Source organism: Coturnix japonica, chromosome 5 (assembly GCF_001577835.2).
Source record: "Coturnix japonica isolate 7356 chromosome 5, Coturnix japonica 2.1, whole genome shotgun sequence".
Taxonomy (NCBI): Eukaryota; Metazoa; Chordata; class Aves; order Galliformes; family Phasianidae; genus Coturnix; species Coturnix japonica.
The window spans coordinates 7,296,405-7,319,854 of record NC_029520.1 but is presented as its reverse complement, the minus strand read 5'-3'; the positions used below and the strand labels follow the sequence as shown (position 1 = coordinate 7,319,854).

The window sequence follows — 23,450 nt, the reverse complement described above, 5'->3', positions numbered from 1 at the left end:
TTTAAGTTTGTGAAATGATGGAATTTCTCTCTTCTCTCCCTGCTTCACAAACAAAACAGAATTTAGATTTTATGAACTATTTGCCAACTCTCATATCATTAACACCTTCCTTTTATTTGAATGGATAGTAGGAAGGAAGATGAAGATAAGTTAGCTCAACATTTAAAAGATTCTTGTTAAATCTGTGACTTAAATAAGCAGCTCAGGACCCATTTCAGTGTTTGTTATCAACTTTTTCAAGTGTTTCAGTTACTCTTAATAGCTATAGAAGGTCTGAAACTCTTTATTTTGTCTGTATACAGAAGTTTCCAAATTCACTGTTTGTAATCTAGAACAAAAGACTGATTTAACTGGGAATTGTCAAATAAGTTTGTTCAGTCTGTGTCTGTCAAATTGTAGATCTGTAAGAGCTTCTCAGAGTTGATTCTGGTTTGGTAAATAAGCAGCCTTCCTAAATTCTCTGATGTTTAAAGATAGTGGCAAGGTATTTTGGCCATACATTTCTATAATGTAAGTCAAAAGTAAGCAAATTTCTTTCTGTTTCTTTTTCCTCTCTTTGTGTGCTTTAGTCACATTTTTTTCATTGCTTGGGATGTCTACAGCTTTATACAGTTTTGAACAGGACTGAATATACCGTTGCCCACTTTTGAGCCACAGCTGAGTGGAATTCAGCATATTGTACGCTGTATGAGTTGGAGAATAGGAGAGTTGCCCAGGGAGGTGAAGGGTATCAGGTGTGCTGCTGACATGTGTTTGCTCAAAAGATGCTTGAATCCTGCTGTCCTGAGCACGGGAACACTCATGGAATTGAAGGAATGTTGCTTGTTCTCATCACCTAATGACTGAAAACCCTCTCTGCAGGCTCCTCCCAAAGCCATGCATCACTGCTCCTGCAGGCTTGTACCTCTCTTCCCAGTCTGCTCCTGAATTCTGTCTCTGCTTCTCCATCTGCTAACTTTTTTCTACATAAATCCCTGCCCCAAACAAAATCGACAATGCTCCCCGCCCAGATCTTTTAAATTCCTGAGCAACATTGTATTCACCTTGTTTAGGGCAGAAACATGCACTGAACTGTTTCTTAAGCTCAAAAGGGCTATGTGGTAGTTAATCCTACTATTTTCAAGGAGGCTGAACTCAGTTTATAACAAAGCCATCAGTAAAAATGTAACCACTTCACAACTGTGTATGTGTGCGGGTGTAGTATATGGAAAGGAACTCGCAGAAGAATTGGCCATCTTTTCATGAAGTTCCAGCAGGATCCACAATCAGGATGAGAACTCAGTTCAGTTCATCTCAGTTTCACACAGGAAAAAGTGTGTAGTTCATAGCCATTTACTCTGCTGGGACTATAGATTCTGGTGTCCTTATGGTTTCTTCTTTGGATATCAAGCCCCACCATTTAGGCTCTGTACTGATCCAGATTGGGAGCCAGGAAGGCCAATAGTAGTTGTGAAGTTTAGGCAGTCAGCCATGTGCATCTTCTGGGCTGGAACCAGCCTCCACCTGGCCTGTTTGGAGGAGTGTCTGCACTTCTCTCAGTTCACAGACTAAACTGTATTGCAAGCCTTTGCCTTCCAGAAACCCTGGCATTTGGAATGGTTGGGTGACCTAGGGAGGTCTCTCTTATGATTCTTTGCCATAAAAAAAACTCCATTACATTACACAAATGCATAAAATAGTGTTTATTGAACTTGAGTGTGTCATGTATGTCAACCCCAAATTATGCTGATGTTGATGATCTTAATAAGACAGCATTTTAAGTTCTGAAAGGGCTTGTGCATGATGCATTCCGTGGTCACTTGGAAGTAGGAGTTCTGTGATGCAATGTGGTCTCCCATTAGCAGCAGGCATGTTGTGCAAGGGAAGGGAATGGTTAGGAGGCACTCCATAACCTGACGTCTTCTTAAAGAGTTTATGTTAAGGTGAGTTATCATGCATAGCCAACTCTAAGGTCTTCTAAATGAAAGTTCTGTTTATAGAATATCCAGGTCAGGATTATAGATCTCTGAACAAATCACCAGGTATAATTTAAAGGAAAAACGCTCATTATATTTTCCAGCCAATCTCTGTACTCCTTGGACTTCTCACAGATAAACACAGATATTATCTCTGAACTAATTGTAACTTATTTATTATAGCAACTTTGTTTTTACCGCTAGCTTGAAATACACATTGGTATTAAACATTGCATATAGCATAACAAACCAGTTAATTCTGTCAGTTTTGCACTGCTGTGTTCAGTGGAGCTTTAGAAGTATTTCCAAAGAAATTTCCAACCCTCATTTACTCTTTGTAGATAAATTCACTTTGCCTTTTTCATGCCACTTTTGTGGTCAGTTTATAGTCGTCATCTTCAGTTCACCAATGAGAATTTCGCAGGAACGGAGGGGTTTCTCAACATACCATGGAATTTTTGAAAACCAGAATCAATTTAATCTTTGTCATATTACTTTGCAACAAAAACCTGTTTCTGAGAGATAAGAAAAGACAACAAAACAGAATGGATTACCACGTGACCTAATCTTCCTTTTAAAGAGGAAGCACATTTATTTTAAATTGGATATTTGTTAATGACTCCTTGTAAGGAATTCAGAAACTAACTTAGATAACTTTGAAAAGCAATGCTTTACTAAGAGGGGAAAAAATGGAAAAAAGAAATTATGTCTTAGTAGGGTTAACAGGAACGTTTATATGTTCTGTCGGTAAAGCCAATTACTGTAGTCAGTACAGTCGGTGGAACTTAACTAGTAGATATCTGGCATAGTTAAAGGTGGCTTGTAACCCACTTGCACGGTAAAGAGTAAGACTAGGACTGAAATGTTCAATTCTTTCAATTAAAGCCTTTTATCAAATGCAGTAAACCAGTATATAACTTTCCTTTGAGAAAAAGGCCAAGATGGAAAAAGGTTAATTATACTTTTCAGGTAAATAACATTTTCCTGGCAGGAATCCATGTTATATTAAAAGAAAAAAATGGGCTACCTTTCTTAGTTTTTATTTTCCACGGGAAGTGTAGGGAAAAATGCATATAGAGGGTTTTGTTTTTTTTCCCGTCACTATTTGGTGGTCCTTCCTTACAACTTTTAACACCAAAGCCATTTCTCACATCTGGTTGGAACACAGGTCTTTAAGACATTCGAGTAATTCAAATCACATGGAAAAATCTAAGCTACGCTGTATGAAATTCAAGAACAATGTAGTTCTTATAGGGTCTGCAGCGTGCCACCTCTTTTAATCAATAACAGCCTCGGTTTCAGTTTATCTGCAAATATAAGACTACAATTAAGAACGATCTACTGCGTTATTTCAGTACTCAGAATAGCAAGTTACCAGATTAGTCACACTTTACAACTATAATATTCTTATCCCTCTACTCTAGATGAAGTTCACAGCAATATAGTCTGTATCAGATTATGGTTCCAATGGAAAATATTGAAGATCACTAATATCAATACACATTTCCTTATCTCAACCATTTCTGGCTGCTTGTATTGACTTTCATTACATTCCAGCAGTTCTGCTTATTCCCAAATGGTTGTCATTAATTTCCATTAACTAAGGCATGACTATACATAATTTAAATTGTTTCCAATAAGTGTTCAATTAATGTCTGTTATCTGCATTTAATTTCCATTGATTCCAAAAAGCTACTGTTGAGCTTAATTGCCACCATAATTAAAACAGTTTACCATGACCGTAATTGGGTCTCCATTAATACCAATGGACAGCTACAAGGACTGATTACTCTCTTACTGTCAAGCAGTAGGGAGCAGTGCTACACAGAGTTCGCAATGCAAATGAATGGCTACAAACCCAAACAGCTGCGGCTGAAGTTGACCAGAGAACAGTATTTACCTCAGCAACAAATGTGTGCTTTTCTAGGATACCAGTCCAGATGGCCAGAAAATATTCTAGAGGTTTCTTTAGGCTTAGTATGGGAGAATAAAAGTGAATTACATCAGACTGTTGAAAGTAGCACAGCATTCTGACTTGAAATTTGTTCCACTTCAATTGAAAAGTGACAGCTGACAAGGGGAAGTTCTAGACCAACAGAAAAATTGGTGCAATTCATTTAATCCTTTTTTTTTTCCCCCTTATAATTTTGCCTGTTCAAATAAGTGCCTGACTAAGAACTGGGAAGAAAAAATAATAGTAAAAGAATAAAACCTTTTTCTATAGAACTGCTTCAGATTGTTGGGGGGTGTACTACAGGTCCACAGCAATAGCTTAAATTCATTGAGATTAGATCACTTTAACATATTGTTAGGTATTCTACATACAAGTCAGTTACATTTAGACTCTCAGAAAATGCCGGTTCATGCGAACAAAACATGTGCTTAAGAGCGATGATCTTGACTAATGTTCCCTTTGAAGAGATAAACAAAAGAATCAGCTTGCTGAAAATTAAATGTTACTACATTTTCAGAATGACATTTTCAATTTTGCATTGCAAAATGTTTTTTTCCTGTTTTCCATACTATTTCAAATTGAGATCTAAATGGAATATTTTCCTTTTATTCAAATCACTTGATTGACCAACAAGTATTTTATTCATAATTTTGCTTTGTAATGGCTTTCTGGATTGTTTTATTGCTTTCATTAGGAGTGGAAGTAAAATTCACCCCTAAGACATTCCCTGAGATGAAAAATCGGGATTTTGCTGGGCTTCAGTTAGAGTACTTTTTCACTAGCTTCACTTTCCGAATATGTTCAAAGCCTTGTCCAAAGTAGAGCTCATTAAAAGAGACCAGTCTTAAATCACTGAGAGCAGAGCTTTGGTGTCAAATATTCTGTTTTGCAAAGGAAAGGCTGCTGCCTTCTAGCTACAAATACTCTTGTAAGGTCTGCACTGCCAGTCAGAAAAGACCTCCAAGCTAGTCCTGTGCTAAAGTTGTCATACATCCCACACTGTATTGTGGTCAAACTTCTTGTCTACTATGAAATGAAAATGAGTATGACTTTTCCAATATTTTTATTACAGTCTACTCTTTTTTAATAGTTCTGCATTTGCATGGCAAATACAACAGATGTTGATTTGGGGCTGGAGAGCTTTAAATTACCACTGGACCTAAAAGTCCCCAAATTTGAAGACAATCCTGCTAGCTACTTATAATGAACTGTTATTTCATTGTAGTGAATGTTAATTGTTTAACACCAAGTTCTCAGCACAGGAAAATGTGTGTCTACCTCCACTATCCCACTTGTGCCCTCCTGTATCTGTAGTGCCCAACCAAAAAAGGAGGAATCCCTTAGACTTGATCATCCTACTGTCCTATAGACCTGGAATCAGTAATGTCAGAACATCCCTGCTTGCAGCAGTTATAAAATGGCTTATATGCCGTCAGGATGTACTCCCACATAGTAGGCATCACTGTGCACCCAGTCCTTCCAGTCCCTGCAACACCATCAAGTTCCTAATTAGAGAATTTCACCTCGTACAAGAGTGTGAGCTGCCATAGCATTAGGTACAAGGTAGTACCCGGGGGGGGGGGGAGGAAAGTTCCAATCTAAACTCATGCCCTTCTTTCTTGTTTATGAGAGAGTTCTTAGGGTGGAGTAAATTAAACAAAGGAAATTATGTTATGAGATCAGTTGAATTTATCTGCATATCCTTTCTGGTGCAATAAAAGCTGACCTTTTTTGGATCTCCAAATGAAATTTGGAGCATAATTGAAAGAAAAAGTTGTAAAGACCAAAGGTTTTTGTTTTTTTAAATACACTGCCACCAGTATCTTGCAAATAAAGAGTGTAAGCTCAAACAGATAGATGACCAAATGGCTAAAATGATACTATCAGGGCCTTAACATTTTGCCCTGTAATTGCATGGTAGCTGGAAGAGTCTGGAGTAGGCAGACAATTGCCACACCTCTGCTATTCTGCTAAAAAGGAAGAAGAGCACAGAGGTGTGTTTTTTGCCTTGGGAAAAATCAGATTGATATCTCAGCTGTTGGTTTCCATATTGCCTCCACATCACAGAAAAAGCATACTGCCTTGTGTCTACTGTTCAGTTACTCATCCCACTAAGGAATAAGCAAGGAGAGAGGAAGACAAAAGGACAAGCAAAATGCTGAACAAGTCAGTGATCAAGTGAGCCTTCATTTGTTTTGAAGGCAGACACACAATATAAGGGACAGCACTCCAACTGCATCCTGCATAAGAGGAGGTTTGGCTCTGCTGCAGCTTAGAGCATATCACTGCAGCCAAGTCTCAAGGTGACAAAGTCTTGGACAACAGTTACAAACTTTGCATCTGAAATAAAAGAGACACCTTTTAAAACCAAACCCAGATGTTGAGGGTAATGGGCTACAGGAATATCCAGGAACAGCTGAGTCTCTCAGGCAGCCCTGACATGCAAACCTGCATAACAAGGAGTTTATGCACACTCTGTAGAGGACTGATACTGTAAAGAGCTGATGCAAAAAACTGAACAAAGAAAACCATTGTGGTACACCATAAAGAAGAAGTTATCTTGGTCTCTTGGAGAATTGTCTCTTGAAACCTTATCTATTAATTACTTACACAGACACAGATATCAGCAGTGATGGATATTATCTGTTCTTCCTTTTGATTCTTTCCCTTTCATGCCAACATTACATCTGCCAGCTCAGGTCTAAGTCTCTCCAGCTAGGCCTCTTTCAAGGTTCTGTGTCAGCAAGTCTTCTGTGAGGCATCCTCCAGCGATTAAGCATAGAAGACAGGAGTTCCATGGTTTCTGGAATATTAGAGTTTACATATCTAATCTCTCAGCACATTTAGTGAGAGATCTGACAATTAATATCTATCCAAAGGACTTGGTCCTTAGAGAGGATGTTCGCTATTTCACACCAGAATCTCTCAGAAAGGAGTCAGGTCTCTGCTTGGCAGTGGCATTTATCTCAAGTACTAACTGAAAACGTGACATTTATATTTCATACAGATCCTCTGTAATAACCAACTGATAATGCAGGTAAACTTTATTTCTAAATCATCCCGGATCTTCTTATTGCCTCTGTTTTTTGTTGTTGTTTGTTCTGTTTTGTTTTGTGGAAGAGAGATAGTCCCAACCCACATAGATGTTTCACTCCAATTTTCTCCATGGAAACCTCTTTTGTGTTTTTGAATACCAACCAGCTTCCCTTCTGGGAGTAAGAATCCCATGTCCCTTATTTGCAGCAGAGATGAGAATTTCAGTCTCTTTTTTCCTCAAATGTACAGGTGAGAATGACTTTATCTATAGTCAGAAAGCATGTGGAAAAACCTATTCATAGAATCATGGAGTCATTAAGATTGGAAAAAGACCACTAAGATCATCTAGACTAACCATATTGAAGGCAAGCAGAACAAATTGTGTGCTAAATATGACCAATATCAAAGTAGAGCCTACTTGATGTCACAGTTGCCATTTGTTCCAGTTAATGAAACTCATCTTGTGCACTGATATGACATGAAAGCATAAGATCCATGTCTTTATGTAAGTTCCCAAGTGGCATGTTCAGTGTGCCACTTACCAACTGTAGTAGCAACACAGAGAGCTGTTGCTATGAAGAGCCAGAACCGTGTTCACATACACACACACACACACATATATATACATTGCTTAATTAAAACAAAAGCAAAGTTCTGGAAGTAGGTATCATAAGAAACGATGTGGTAGTCTCCAAACTCAGCTGCACAGAAGTTTATCCATCCCCAGAAAAAAAGGTCACAAATAACTTCATGTAGACACTCACAGTGAGAGCAAATGGCTGCTCCTGCCTCCAAGATTACGATGGCATAGCACACGTGGCATCTCCTACTTGTGCTCACATGCCTTGAGCCCATTTTCCTAAATAGTGTAACTGAGAAATCACAGGCTGTAACCAACATTTTGTCACACCACACCAGATAAAGATATAATTGTTTGTCTTTTCCCATGTGAAGAATTTCTCAGCTTCTCTGAATATTCAGATTACCACTATAAAAGTAACTTTGCTCTGTATCCTCCTGAAGTTTAGAACCCCAATGATTTGACCTTCATTGATAAAATCTGCCAGATTTTCCAGGCTTGGAAACCTGGAAGCAAAACACAAGGATTTGTTAAGGACTGCGATAGGCTTGTGAGCAGTTGCTAGTTATTCCAGTGGCATAGCTCATGCTGTTTTCCTTTCACACAAATTACTCTGGAAGCCCTACCCTGTGGGTCAGGTGTTCTCAGGAGATAAGCAGCAGTATGAAAAGTTTGAGAATTAATCCCATTGTGCAGTAAACTTGACAGATAATCTACTACTTACACTTGTAACACACCCAGTAGAGTTTAGCTGATTTACCATTGCATTGTTAAACAGCCAGAGTGGTCAATGTGTCCCTCCCAGTGCTTTTCAGTGGTCCCATTTTACTGTAACTAAATGTGGGCTGCACATGCATCTTCTCACATGTTTTTTAGCTTTGCACATGCAGACATTCTCTCAGCCCTGGACAAGGAACTCAGGTGACACTGTCATGAAGGATCCCTTTTCCAGCTGGTTTCCTATGGCAAAGGATTCCCACTGTGCAGATCTTGTGGGGATTTGGCCATGATTGTGGTATCCAGCCACACAGCTTTTTTAGGCCCCAGGTGCCTTTGGGCAAGCACAAGACTTATAAAGTTGAATTCTTTAAAGATGGAAAAAAGATTATTCGATGTTTAAGTACCTTTGGGGCTAGACATCACTTGAGCAAGGGTTTTAAGGATTTGCTTTCAGATGAAAGGAAAGGTACTTGAATGTAACTTTTGCACCAATTTAAATTCCTAAATCTATTTTCTAACCCAACCCTTAGTCACTAAGGCATCTGAATGAACGCAGAGGTTAAAATAACCACCTTTGATAATTCCTTAAAATTCCTGAATGAAAAGTACTCCTAGGAGATACATAAATGATTTGCCTATTTCACACAGACCAGAAAATCAAGATTAAATTCCAAGAAAAAAAATGACATATCACAACATCAGCTCAAACAGAAGGTTCCAGCTGTTCCAAATGCCACTAAACCACAATGATTATTGCAAACATAAATAAAGCAAAATCTTAATCCAACTTTATCAAGGAGTAACTCACCATATTTCTCCATTCTTCTAGTAGTTCTGTGGGATCACATTTTCATAAGCAAGAAGAAAGATGGAATATTAGCTGCCACTTTCTCTCATGCTGTATGAAAAACCCCAACACCTATGAATTCATCTAATGAACAACTGAAGTTGGGCGACTCATATAGGGTAAAAAAATAACCCGTCCAACTGAAGTCTAAATTATACCCCTGATAAGTGGCTTGACTTGTGTTTGTTTTGATTTATTTTTGTTTTTTTGTTTTTTTGTTTTTAGTGGATGGTGTCACTTCCTTGTGACCAAGCGAGAGCTCTATGGCTGTTAAACAAAAACAAACAAACAAAAAAACAAAAAAAAAAACAAACAAAAAAAACCAAAAAAACAAAACAAAACAAAAAACAAACAAACAAAAAAAAAACCACCAAAAGATTGGAATTTTCTGAAAGGTTTTACAGCTTTAATAGTCACTTCCCGACTGACATTTTGTGTTTTAAAAGCTATCTTTAAAGAACTAAATAGGTGACAAAGCATTCCAGAATCTGTCAAAGTAAAAAAAAAGTCAAAGCATGGAAATGCAAACCCATTGCGTTTACTCCACACTTTTTGCTTGTGGTGAGTGATTTGGATTGTTTCATTTGCAGACTTATGCCTCCATTCATTCCAGTTACAAAAGTGCTGATAGCACCTTGTCTGTTCTAGTTAGAGTAGCTCTTTCTCTGTCCCACCAAGTTGAAATGATCACACAAAATTCCATGGCTTTTTTTTTTTTCATTTTCCCTTCATTCTGTTACTTTCCAAAACATTCTCTGAGAACCCTAATCACAGTTCCTTACAATACAGAGGGGAGAAACACTACAGTTGGACACTGGTTTAATTGTTATTGTAATTCTTTAGCATTCCAAAAGACTCCTTACCGGTTAGTAAAGAAAGATACTTTTACAGATACAAAAGAGAATGCCTGCAGTGGGGTATGGCATGAGGAAACCTGAGCTATCTGGACGTGAGTCCTCACCCATTGGAGCAGCTGAGCCATTAAAGCAGGACTGTTTGGGTTAGGAGCTTGCTTCCTGGATAGGTATCTACTGGGTCCAGTGCCACGTCTCTTCTTGAGAACTAATGAATCCTATTTTGGATAAGAGCAATTTTTGAAAGGACTCATGCTTCTACATTTTAGAAGTATTTTTTATCTCTTGCCTTTAGATGTGTAACCTGTAATTTCCCTGTGATATTTATATTGCATATGTTTATGTGCAAGTAACAGGTTGCAAAGGTTTGAAAAGCAAATATGATTTATTTATTTTACTGGACCTGTCAAGGATTTAGTACAGAGCACTGGTGTGGGCTGCCCTAAGAGGTTGTGGACTCTCTGTTCTTGGTGATATTTACAAGCCATCTGGACATATATTGTGCAGTGCGCTGTGGATAACCCTACTTGGATAGGCAGGTTGTACAATATAACCTCCAGAGGTCCCCTTCCCACCTCAGCCATCATGTGATTCTGTGAGAAATACCAAAGTTGAAATATTAGTAAAAATAATAATAATGAGTAGATTAATGGGCTGAGATAAGAGACATTTACTGAGTTCTCTGGAATGAGAGAACATTCCACTGAGCATTCCAAATCTACAAATCAAGTTCCTATGTGCTCAGGTAGTGACAGAAGTGTTACTCTGGGACTACGGGAATGAGCATAACAACACTGAATGGAAGCTGAGTAAAAGAAGAGAGGTTTTAGTAGCTCTGTCACCACTTGTCCAGAATAAAATTGCTGCTTTGGACTCCCATGTTGATTCATTTTTTTCAGTAATATGAGCTGTCTGGTAGATTCACTGTTCATTCCTTTTGCATAAATGGTCAGGTGAAAGCTGGAGTACACAATTTTTATTCCCCTCTGTGAAATACAACTTCTTGACATTGCTTAGTATTTCACTCTTCTCCTGTTAGAAGCAGCTTATATATTTATGTTTGAATGACAAAGCAGTTATAGAGAACAATATCTCCTTCAATTTTTCTGCAAACTATATTGTTCTTTATTATGAACACAACAATAAGGTTGTGTTCATAAACATACTGTTACCAATATAAATAATTACGAAACCATAAAAAAATAAATGCACACAATAACCAAAAGTATAAACCCACCACTACTAAATAGCACTTCATAACTGTGGCTCTGAATTATTACTGCTTTACCAACGCAGCCACAGTATCCGACTTCATAAAACTCTCCGCTCTACAAATTAAATGAATTGGATAATTAAGAAAGCCTATGTTTAGTCCACAAAGGGAAACCACCATCACTATAGCATGAAAATGAACCCACATTTTAAAAAATGGTAACATTTCATTTCCTGGCACGCGTGATCCATACCTACTTGCTCTCTATCCATTTTTAGCTGTGCGTATAGGGAATTTAGAAACCAGGCAGCTGCTTTGCTTCTCTAGACAGCTGAAGAGGTGCTACCAATAACTCCAGGTCTAGATTAGAAAGTCTTCAGGAGTCAGACTTTGGCCCCTACCCAACTGCAAGACACTTAATTACTATCAGGAAATAGAGAACTAGAGACTGAGAGGAGAAGGTCTGGTACAAAAGACACGGGCCACACAGAAGTGCAGGCATTGCACCAGGACCTGTCACCCCCACCGTTACAGCTGTAGACAGTTCTTTGACTCTGCATTTTCCTTCCTCTCACTAAGTAATGCCAATTATTACCCCTAAAATATGTCGGCTGTATGATGCTGCCTGATTACCTTCATTGCATTAGCCATAGGAACAGGGCAAAAACACACCTATACAGATGATGTCAGAGAATGAGACACGCATGTTTTATTGTGAACGGCATCTCCAGAACAGTTGCTGGCACTATGCCAGTTGCATTTGACTTGTAACATCTCAACATTTGCCAGCAGGATTTTTTGCACTGTATGCAGATGGCCGGGTGTTATTCTCCCTCCACCCACGTGCCTGAGTCCAGTAACAGCCCTGCTCCTGGCAAAATTCAATCTTTTCTCATCTCTCAACCCATGCTCTTCTTTACATTCGTTTTTAATTAATCTACGGTTAGCTGAAGCTCCCTCCATGAATCAATGATTTCCTTTCAATTCTTGTTAAAGATTTTTCATTTTCATAAACTTGCAGCATGTTGCTGAGAATCAACTAACAGCACATTTTTCTCTCATTATCACATCAGTGAGGAATGGACCCAATGAAGCAAAAAGAGCAAAAGTATGGCATCAAGGACCTCCAGGCCCTTCTATCTGTTCTATACAATCTCAGATGCTGCAAATGAAAACATTGTCTTTTGCCACCTTGAAAGCTATGGGACTGATTCTTTCTTGGTGTAAAATGTTATAACTATGTTGTCACGCAGGCAAGTTGCCCTGTCTTACACCACCTGCATATTTGATAGCTCCTACTCTTTAGCTGTACTTTCTAACTAAGGGAACAGCCCTCAGTGAAGCTGCCCCTCAAACAGGAATTGCAAGAGTTTTCTGTGACTGCATTGTTTCTAAACGCAAGTTCTTCTGTTATTTGATGAAAGTCTGATCAGAGTGGGATTCAATTTACAAGCCTTTGGCAAATTGAAAACAGTCTTCAAAATCCCAAGACTTTCTGATCACATTTGCTTTAAAGAGAGATTCATACATTATGTGAAATAGAGCGATGTACTGTAGATGGCATGGGAGGAAAAATCACTGTTTAGCCAATGAAAGAAAATGCAAGACATTGTGCATTTTAAGCCAGTTCATCAGATCTGTGAGCTGCAGGCACTGGTACTAGGTCCAATTAAAGAGAGGGTCCTTTATGGCTTAAGCCCTTGCTCACTATGCATGTGTATTACATTAAACCTTTTATTTTTCCCTTTTCTCTAGTTACCTTTCTGTGCATTTTGGTCTAAATTTTCAGAAAATTGCATGCACAGTTCCTACGATTATGCATGTAATCAATTAGCTATTTATGTATACGACTGTGACCAGGTATGCAAATCACCAAGCGGCTTTTGCCATTTTTCAGTAATTTAGGCCTTTGTCATTTATTCATCCGCTTTTGTTTGAAACAGTAAGTTCATGGAAATTTAATTCATTTGAAACATATGCGTAGATCCATATGAACTGCCCAAAAGCATCACAAAGAGAAAGGATAACCTTGTTGTTAAGGCAGGAGAGCGCGAAATCTGGTTTCCATTCCGAGTTCTGCCACACATTTCCTGTGTAACCTTGGGCAAGTCATGAACTGTAACCTATCTAAGTGTGGCTGACCTACATGTAAAGCAGACAGAGCAATCTTGCTTCACAAGGCTATTGAGACATTTTGTTTGTTAGCACATGTGAAAAACATTGAAACAAGCAAATGGAAGTTGCTATAGATGTATAAGCTATCATTAGTGATATTATATATATGATATGTGATTCATAGTTGATAATGAAATGTTATGTAAAGGGGAAAATGTGGCCATTGAGAACTGAGCAAAGAAAATGGCAAAGAAATTCAAGTAAGGAGATGAACAAGAATCAAACAGTAATGGTGAGCATGAACAGGCATGTGAGTAATTAACCTTTATACTGCAATTTTTACTGTCCTATTCGGTCTTGCCCTTTTACAAAAGGCTTAAGTGTCTGAAGACATTTGAGAAGCAAAGAGTTAGTTAATTCAGTACTACTGACCACCATGCAGTCTGTTTGATCAGCATGAGTTCTTTAAACAGGATAATTCTGACAGTGATACTTATGCCAGGTATTGGACAAAGGCTTGTGGAGAGCATTATGGTGTTCAACTGATCAGGATAGCCTGTTTGTTTATAGGAAAATGTGCCCTCTTTCTTCCCTTATTCACCAGGATGGAACTATTAAGTCAGTAATGTTGCTGTGGTTCCTTTGTTATTTTCAGATAAAATGCAATTAAATTTGCACATCTCTTCACCATTTGGGGCACAGCCTTGTGGGAGGCATATAAATCATGATATATTCTCTGAGAGTACATCTCCTTTTAAAAATTACCTAATTTTGTAGCTGACCCATGTGTGGCACTTACACTGACATCATTAGGAGTCTAGAGCATGCTGATTGCAGTATCTGCCCCAACCAAATGACTAATACAGCAAAATGCTCAGTATGTTACTGATCCAGCTAGGATAAAATGCTGCATCTTGGGTCTCAGTTTCCATTTTGATTAACAGACCTTTTCCTTTTGAGAACTGAAACAAAGCATTTGAGAAAATGTGATGGATTTTTTCTTTACCTTAGTAAAACACTTTGATGAGTCTTCACATCACGTGTGATATTTTGGTTCCGAAAGTCAGAAGTGGCAGAGGAAAATGGAATGAATGAAGAAAATTCTAGTAGGTTTTTTTCAGCTTTGAGCAAATATTTTTATTGTATGCCTTGATTCGTACCTCTTATGTGATGATCAGCCTTTGAGTTTGTGTTCAGTCTGCAACTGAGAAAGCAAGCTTACTGATAATATTCCTAAATTTGCTGTAGTGAGCGTTGTGCTTCCAATGTGAAATGCTTAGCTGTGCATGAAATGAAAATTTGAGAAGCACTGCTCTATAGAAAGTGCACAGAGGTGCTTGGAAGCAATGCTATCTGTGAAACCTAGCTGAAAGGAACTCATCAGAAAGAGCTACCAGCAGTTTTATGTTCTCCTTTCCTGTTACAGTCCTTGCTTTCCCACACTTTGCTTTCTGCCCAAAATATGTAATTTCGTAACTGACCTGAGAGGAACCAGCTAACCTAAACAGGCCTTCACATGAATTCTTCTCCGTGTTTAGCATAGCTTCTACTCTTAGTTCATTATCTGGAGCAACTCAAACCACAGCACCTGTCCAACATGTCCAGGCTGGGCACTGGGGGCTATAGGGAAAGAACCACACGAGGCTATTCGTGTGGCATGCTCCTTGGGTGCAGAGCCTCCCACTTCATCACACCCGCCTCCAGTGCTGCCATGCTCCATCATGTCAACAGTCATGCAGAAAAGCTACCCTGATTCCCATTAACAGTGTGCAAACAATAAGGGGTGGTGTGATAGGCCACCATGACCTTCTGCAGCATGTTGGCCTTCTGCATTCACTGGAATTCTTCTCTACTTGAATTGGAGCAAAACTTTTGGAAAAAAGATATGATCTTGATTCAGTATTTTCCAATGAAGGAAAATACACTATAAACTTGGAGAGATTATTTCAATAGCTAATTAAAGCTAATTAAAACTCTCTGAAAATCACGAGGAAGGTCCTTATCAGCTGCTGAGAAAGAATCCAGATTTACTGCTTTTATATATATTAATTGCACGTGTTAATTGTTTTGTTTTTGTTTTTGTTTTTTTAATCACTGATTGTAATACAGAAAAGGGGGGAAAAAAACTGGTCAGCAGAATGATTAAATGAATCACTATTTCTTTCCAGTTGAAGTGTTGGCTAAAGCTATTAGATGTTACCTTAAAAATGGAGAAGTTGGACACGTGCAGTGGGAGTAGTTTCACCAAGCTGTCTTCATTACATCTGAGATAGTTAATGGAAAAAAACAGGCACAACGTGATTCATTTGATCTTAGGCATACACCTACCTTCCATTCGAACAGATGAATCATATTTTTAGTATGTGTGACAGTTAAGAAAATTTGGGCAGCGGCCCTAATTCAGAGCAACCAGGAAATGGCCTGCTGAAAGTGATCTACCTAATGGAAACCTATCTGCAAATGGCAAGATAGAGAGAATGGACCTTTAGCTCATATCCATGGTGTTAGGTCCTTGGAGTGCTGTGGAGAAGTACCCTAGAGCTGTCTCATGACTAGTTTGTAATGTAGTCCCACTGTCTGTATGATGTTAGGTACGATTCTGGAGCTAGTGTGGGTCATATGATTTAGATGAACCTAGAAGGAATTAAGTGCATGCACTCTGTGATGTGAACAAATCACAGCAAGGGAAAGGCACTGGTCATTCATTTCAGACATATACTCTAGGTCTATGTGGCAGCGCTAATGTTGAGACAGCCCAAGTGCTTTGCCTTCATGACAAAAAGGTACATGGATCTGTTCTGGCTAGATCTCAGTTGGCAGTCATTGTTTCTCTCTTCCAGATATTCAGTTAGACATTCCCAAAGGTGAATAAAGTAGTCTACTCCTTCTGTCTTGGCATGTGTGGTTGCTGACTTCTGTCAAATACAGATTGTATGTTCAGGACTGCGATGTGTATCAGCTTTGGATAAAAGTGCCTAGGGAGCAGCTGTTTGCTTCAGTTTCAGACTACAGTTTAGCTACTACCTTTTGAGGAAGCATTTAATCATCTCTGTTTCTCTTTCACCTGAACACATGATTAAGCTTACAGGCCAAATCGGTTTGGTCAAAACCAGATGTACATCAAATCTAGGCAATGAAATCCTTTCTCTTCATACAAATCCCCTGCTTCAGCACTGCAGAAATACCCACTCACTTCTTTGCTTGGGTTTTTATAAACCTACAGGTTTTAAAAGTATTTGTTACTTTACACTTTGATACTGGATATAATTTCTTCCATCAGTAAGGGAGATAACCAGGAATGAAGGCCTTTAAATTCTAAGTTTAAGAAAGAGGAGAGATCCATCTTCCATTCTTCCCTAAGTGTTACGCTCGCCTACAGGCTGTGTAGTTACAAAGATGGAAACAAGAGCTCAGATGAGAAACATTGTTTCAAGGATGTAGGGGGTCATCACTGGAATGTAAAGAGGTCGTTTTATTTGTAGAAGACTCAGTAATTGTCAGAGGAATATCATCTACCTTCTTTATCCTCCAAAGAAATTATCCAATAGTTTGCAATGAGGATGGCTTTCCAGAGGATTTGCTTTTGTTTGAGTCATCGTCTCAAAATAAAGAAAAATATTTTACTCTTAAATTGTAATTTTCCTTAACTCTTTAATACCAGCTGAAATTTATACTGTTCCCAACCAACGTATGCTTTTTACATTTTCTCTCTCTTGTTATACGCGTAATCAAATAAATGGTCAAGAATAATAATTTGCTGTACTTTTAACTTAAGATCCAAAAAAATTCCCCAAGAGAAGCTGGATTTAATTTCTAGACAGGGAAGCCGAGGCAGAGGGAGCTCTAGGGCTTTGCTTGGGATCACACAGGAGGCCAGCAATAGAGTTGGGAATAAAATCCAGGTGTGCTGGTTAATTTCTACATGCAGTTCCCTAACCAACACTAACCTCGCAATCCCTTCTCTCTACAGCCGTATCTCATTTCTGTGTTTTGGAGAAGCGTTACTTTAGTGCAAGGTCCCAAAGCAATACCGGTTGTCCTAGTTGAACTTACTGAATTTTAAAACTCTGTAGTGTTTTGCACTGAAGTATGAGACGTGTTTATCCCACTTCTCAGTTCCTGTCACAGAAATGAAACTCTCATAAATCTCAGTGCTTATAATGTCTGCTATCAAAAGATCGGGTCACTGAGAATGAAGAATGCGATGGAACATGACAAAAACGTTCAGCTGCTCCTGAGACAAATATAGCCAAGGGAGATTCTCTTCCCCTATCTTCTAAAGAGGCTTTTAAAACATTAGTTGTGGAGCAGCAGGTAGTTGTTAACATCTCTAAAGAGTGGTCCGTCCGCGCATAGATGCGGAGGTGGAATTCGGAGCACTTGTCCGACCCAAGCAGGAAGAGGCTGTTCCGTTTAACGAGGGCAAGCCCAGCCACAAAGAAGTGATAATGGAGATGCCATTGACGACAGGGATACATGCAGAAGCCACAGAGATTCCTCCTTTTGTCTCCAGACTGATCACAAGGGCCAGAATTCATTCACACATAGAAAGAAACAATTGCCCGAAGTGCCCGAAGGAAATGCGGAGAGTCGAGTCCCAGATAGTGTAAACTAATTATCTTTCTCTTCATGCAGAAGGAAAATATGCTCGTTCCAAGTTCACATGCACAGATATCGAGCTGATTTTTTAATTATTATTATTTTTTAAAACAGAATCAGGCAAATACTTTCTCTGCTTCCTCCCACAAAATGCTTTGGGATCTTTCAGCAAATTCCAGCCATCGAGTTGTTGCTTTTTCCATTTGGTCTGAAATACATCCCTGTGTTGTTGTTGTTTGTTTGTTGTTTTGGTTGTTGTTGTTTCTTTTTGTCCTCCCCAATTAGATGATCTTTATTTTTCATTCACCTCAGGTCTAGCTGCGTCGCTTTGACCTCTCTGTGAGGCCTGGGTAAATCCTGAAGATGCTGGGCCACAATTCTTAAGAAGGAAACTTCAAGTTCTTTCCGCTTCACTTCCCCTTCACATGTCTGAGGCAGTTAGCGTTGCTGCCCCATAGTCTGCGTGGCAGGAGCTGTGTGCTAGCTGTGGCACCCATTGTCTGCATTTTTCCTCTCGTTAGTCTCCTTGACCTTTCATTGTCTTACTCCTGCAGTGTCAGGTCAGACTTAGTGTAGGTCTCCCTTCAGTAAGGACCCCTTTCCTTTCGTGGATCACTAAGCAGGACAATTGCTCTATCCATCTTTTCAGGGTCTATTGTCGAGCCCCCCCTGAGCTGAGAAAGGTTTGATTCACTGGGAAACCATTTTGGTCAAAGGGAAGCCTGACTATGTGTCCTTTTAGGAACTCTGTCTTAATCACTGACTTTTTTATCTGGGATATGAAGAGGATTCAGGAGATCAAAAGGTTTGGGAGTACATGGGTTTGACCACATTTTTCCTAGAAATAATGGGAAACCTCCACTGAAAAATGAGCTCCATTACAATGGGCAAACAAGAAGGAAAGCCACATAGTGTTCCCAGAGCATTCTGAATCATCGGACCTTCAATAGCTTCCATAAAGAAGGGAAAAAGTAAACAGAAAAAGTAAATGGAATGTAATAATTAATGGACCTGAAGAATCAGACTCATTTTATTTACGCATAATCGGTGCTTTTGAAAAAAAGTTAAGTCCAAAGAAATTGACAGAGCAGATGGAGAAGACTTCTTGGTGACTGGAAGTTCAGTTGGGCTGAGCATGTAGTGGACACACATGTAGTTACTCAGAATTAGTAGCTTGTGTCACCTTGACAAGTCAATGGTTCCACATTCTTCCTAGGACCATGAAAAGTTGCAGAGGTCTTGCTGAGCACCACAGTGGAACTATGCTGGGTTTGAAGGCACTAACTTCATCACTAGGTATTATGTCGTGTTGAGCCATGTACATGCTAATGCCTTGAAAATTTCATCCTGCTTGGGACAGACATCCAGACGTCTACTTTTTGTGGGCATTATCTGTGCCTTTCGTGGCTTTGAAATGCACCTCAGTATTAGCAAGTTTAAATATAAACTTCAGTATTTGCTCAAGTGTTTTTCTGAGTCAAATAAAAAGTGGCAGCTGGATGTTACGAGTGCCTGTGTGCTGGCTTTTGGATGAGGATCTGCAGCAGGCTTCAAACGAGGTCAAACTTAGAGGTTACACTTTTATTCCCCAGCAAGAAGGGGGGAAACAAAAGCAGAAAACTCATCTTAAAAGAAAAATTCTCACCAGGTATATAGACTATAAAGTGATACCATACCAGACCAGACTATACGTCTGAAATGTTTCAAGGAGAGATGGGTGTAGAACTGGATGAGATGTGAAGCATTCCTATTTTCTGTACTGAAATTTCTAAACCTGATGTGTTTTCATTGGTAAACAGACATAATTGTTTGGACATTTACATTAAGAATGCTTAGAATAATTTGGTTTGTTGTTTGTTTTTGGTTTTTTTTTGTTTACTGGTGTATCTGTATACAGTAACTTTTATGCCATCTTAATGTGCTCCTGCCATTTGACTTCACACCGTCAGCTGATCTCTTAATACCAGCAGTGCCATTTTCTGTCAACACTATTAAGTAGAGATGTCCAGGATATTAAATGTGCTTGAATTTATGTCCAAGAGGAAGGGGAAAAGTGATTCGAGCACTTCCTGAACTGTAGAAACACCCGAATTGTGCTTTGGTGGAATTGCTCCAGATAAAGAACTGTTCCAGAAGAATATTTAGTTCTGATTCTTAGCAGCACTAAACATCTTTTTTTTCTATAAACAAGTGCCAAACATATGAGGAGAAAATATGGGCTGGTAGAATTAGTATAACTGCAGTTTTAGACTTCCCAAAGGCAGGAGAGTGCTCTAGGATATATTTCAGCTACATCAGGGAAGGCCTTCATATAACAGAAGTGAAGTCTTGTGAGGCTAAACTGTTTTGGAAAATGGTTGCATTTTGTATAATGTTCAGTCCTGATAAAGAGAGTTTTGCTGAATATTTCTAAGGACTAACTATCACAAATTCACAGTAGGCAGAAAAGCCACCAATTTCACCCATGTAGTGAAGATTCAAGTCATGGCCTGAAGCAGTGATTGAGCGCCTGGTGAGAAGGCAGGGCCAATCCAGGGGAGCTCAGGTGCATGCAGTGCCCCTTCTCAAACTTCTTTTAAGGGTTGGCAGTGGAGGCAAGGTTATTTTGCTAGAGATCCCTGTGTGCCTGAGGTAAGCAGAGGCTTTTTATTTGTTTGTTTTCCTTTCTGTGTCTGTAGTTGCTGCATTTGAGCATATCCTTTCTTGCTGCATTCTAGGACTTTGCTACTATGTAGTCACTTCTGTGCTTTCCATTGCATTACAACCTGGTATTGCATTATGAAAGTTACTTTATGTGTTTTTAATGACTTTACGAAGGGGATCTAATCCAGAGCCTTTAACTGTAGTGTGCTTCATGTGGCTAAAAATGTTACATCAAAAAACACCCTACAGGAAAATATATTTAATGAGTAAGAGAGATAAATGGTTTTCAGTGACTTCCATGGCTAGCACTGCAGCTATTGATAGAAGCTTTCTTCATCTAGGGTGTTTTTTATCGATTACTAAAGCTATTACCTCTTCCTACCTGTCAGCAGGGCATAGCATGCAAGGGCTTTCTAATGTGCTTCTGTCAAAATCAACTAGATTATTTTTATCTGAGCATCCGTTACATGGGAGCCTTTAACGAAATTAAGTTTACCTCATTTAAAGGTCTTGTGTGTGTGGATATTTTGAGAGGTCTCATTGTTTACTCTTGGATGGGCTACTACTCATCTTACCTTTGAAAACACCATGCTTTCCATGGCTATCCTCACAATTCAGCTTTTCTTGACAATCTGCTTTTAGTAAAAGTGATTGTGGTCCTCAGGAGAAATTAATATTCCTAACTGAGAACTAAATCAAGAATTTAACTTAGCACAGATAAGTCTCATGTAGTTTGTAAGTCCTGATACTGCCTTCCTTCTCTGTTGGTAGATTGGTGGGGGCAAACCTCTATCAAAGTGATGATAAAAGGAGGAAGGTCACCTCCTCTGTTAGCACATCTGGATCAGGAAGAGGATAATTTACTATCCTCACCCTAAACTCCCACTGAAGTGAACAATCTTTTTCCTCACAAAGAGCTAGTGGCTCTGCTGCATATTTAACTGAAATGGTAATATGGTCAGTTAAATAGCTGAAGATCTAAGAACTATAATATGATTGAACTAATTGCTTCCAGAGGGCAAGAAACAGAAAGAAGCTGTAAAAAGGTATGCAGTATTTGAAAATCAGTTTTTTTTTTCCTTCACGTAACACTGTTTGTAGAGCTTTAAATGCCAGATGGAACATAAATTGCTAACTATTATTTCTTGTAAGTGTTCACGTTTTCATGTCTTTTGTTAAATCTTAATCTCCATATGTTGGTTCATGCTAATAGCTTCCACAGTAACATGAGGTACATACAGGTGGGCAAAATGATGGTGTGTTCTGAGTAGTTACAGTTAGTTGCTAACTGTTGGTGTTGAATTCAGCCTTGTAATTTTCTAATATTGAGATAATGAGTAAGTGGAAAACTGTATTAACTCCTCTTTTGTAACAGCTTCATCAGTAAGTAGCTGGTTAAAGGAAAGATTCCCACTAACTTTAGTGGTCTGTGAATCAAGCTCTTGATATATATAGAAGGTCCCTGAAAACAAAGTTTTATTTTTTAATGTATTGTCTCATTTGTTGAATAGCATGGCTTACTGCCCAGTGTTATGGCTGTTCACAATGACTATTCTTCCCACCCATTCTCCTCCTCCTTCCATTAATCGGTGATGGGTTGAATTCAAATGTTTTGGAAGTTCAGTCTGGTTTTGATGTGATGGTACGTAAAAATATCTACAAAGTAGTTATTAGGGTGCTTGGTGTGGCTGCATTTGTCCTGGGGAAACCTCCCCCTTCTTTCTGAGAGCAGCAGCACATTTTGTGGGAAGGTTGGCAGCTCTACAAGGTCCTCTTCGAGGCAGGCTCCACTCCCTCTGCCCCAGTGGTACATCCATCATTTTTGGTTTTCCTTTCCAAAATGCTTTTCACAAAAGTCACTTCCTTGTTTCACATTACTCCATGCTCTGTGAATTCAGACTGGAACATGCTGCGAACCAGATCCATATCTGGTGTAAATCAGCATCATCCTGCTACTCTCAGTGGAACTGCAAAATTTGGTATCTGTGGAGGATCTTGCCCATGAACTCTAAGCAGTCATTGTTGGTAGAGAGAAAATGGGTTTGTGTGTTTGGGGAGAGATACTAGAAGGGACAGTAAATGGAAAATCCTACCTAAACATTAAGGTGTTTATCTTCGCTAACCTTTCTAACATGATAATTTTGGATGAACTTCTGCTCTTATTACCCTCATACTGTCCATTTCCAGGTGCTAGAAATTGGTGTGGAAGAAAAGAAAGGGTCTGAGCTGTTGATGCTGTATAAAAGAGCTCAATTAATATAATCATGAAATTACTTTGTATAAACGTTTCCTCTGCACTCTCACTTCTGTCTGTAACTGCTCATGCTAAGCACCTATTTCAAAAGTTGGTCCGAGTTTATTAAAGGATGCATTTAGTCAGATCTGCAGTGTTTGTCACTTGTTGGCCAAACCTGACATAAGGGATTTCAGTGTGCTGCTTTTAACATGGTGACACTGCCTTTAATTTAGCATAAGTGATTATATATGTTTGACTGTCAAATCACTGTATGTAGCTTTTGTGGTTGGGGACTTATTTTATCAAAGAATTCTGCTGAACCTCTTCCAAACCAGAACTCTCATGTGTATAATTATATTGTATTTTCATTATATAAACTGTATTTTTAAGACTGAAAACATATGAAATGATTATGGGAATGTGCATTCTATACAACACCACCACGTACTTGTGGGAAGAAAAGTTTATAACATAAACCAAATGTTGTCGTTAATATACAGGTATAAGATGCATCCTTGTGACCTGTGAAAGTCTTAAAGATGGAATAGAAGGATCTGCAAATACATTCGATTGCACTTCAGGTTGAATGAAATTTATAGCAAACTTTGCTTTGCAGTGAATAAACACCTCAGTAGTACTTAATGGAAGTAGATGTCAAATATTCACAGCTTGCTGTTGAACTTGTCGCCAAGTTAGGT

General features: G+C 38.8%; 1 long non-coding RNA gene across 18 annotated transcripts in view; it reads left to right on the top strand.

The window, feature by feature from the left end:
* LOC107314431 overlaps positions 1–23,450 on the top strand; it is a 301,532-nt gene that overhangs the window by 266,691 nt on the left and 11,391 nt on the right. For 17 of the 18 annotated variants that reach the window (XR_004307616.1, XR_004307632.1, XR_004307630.1 and 14 more), the window contains one exon: positions 570–22,897. The exons of the other annotated variant lie outside the window; for it this stretch is intronic. This is a non-coding gene — a long non-coding RNA (uncharacterized LOC107314431). Of the gene's footprint in view, positions 1–569; positions 22,898–23,450 lie in introns of those variants that run through there. 18 annotated transcript variants of the gene reach the window in all.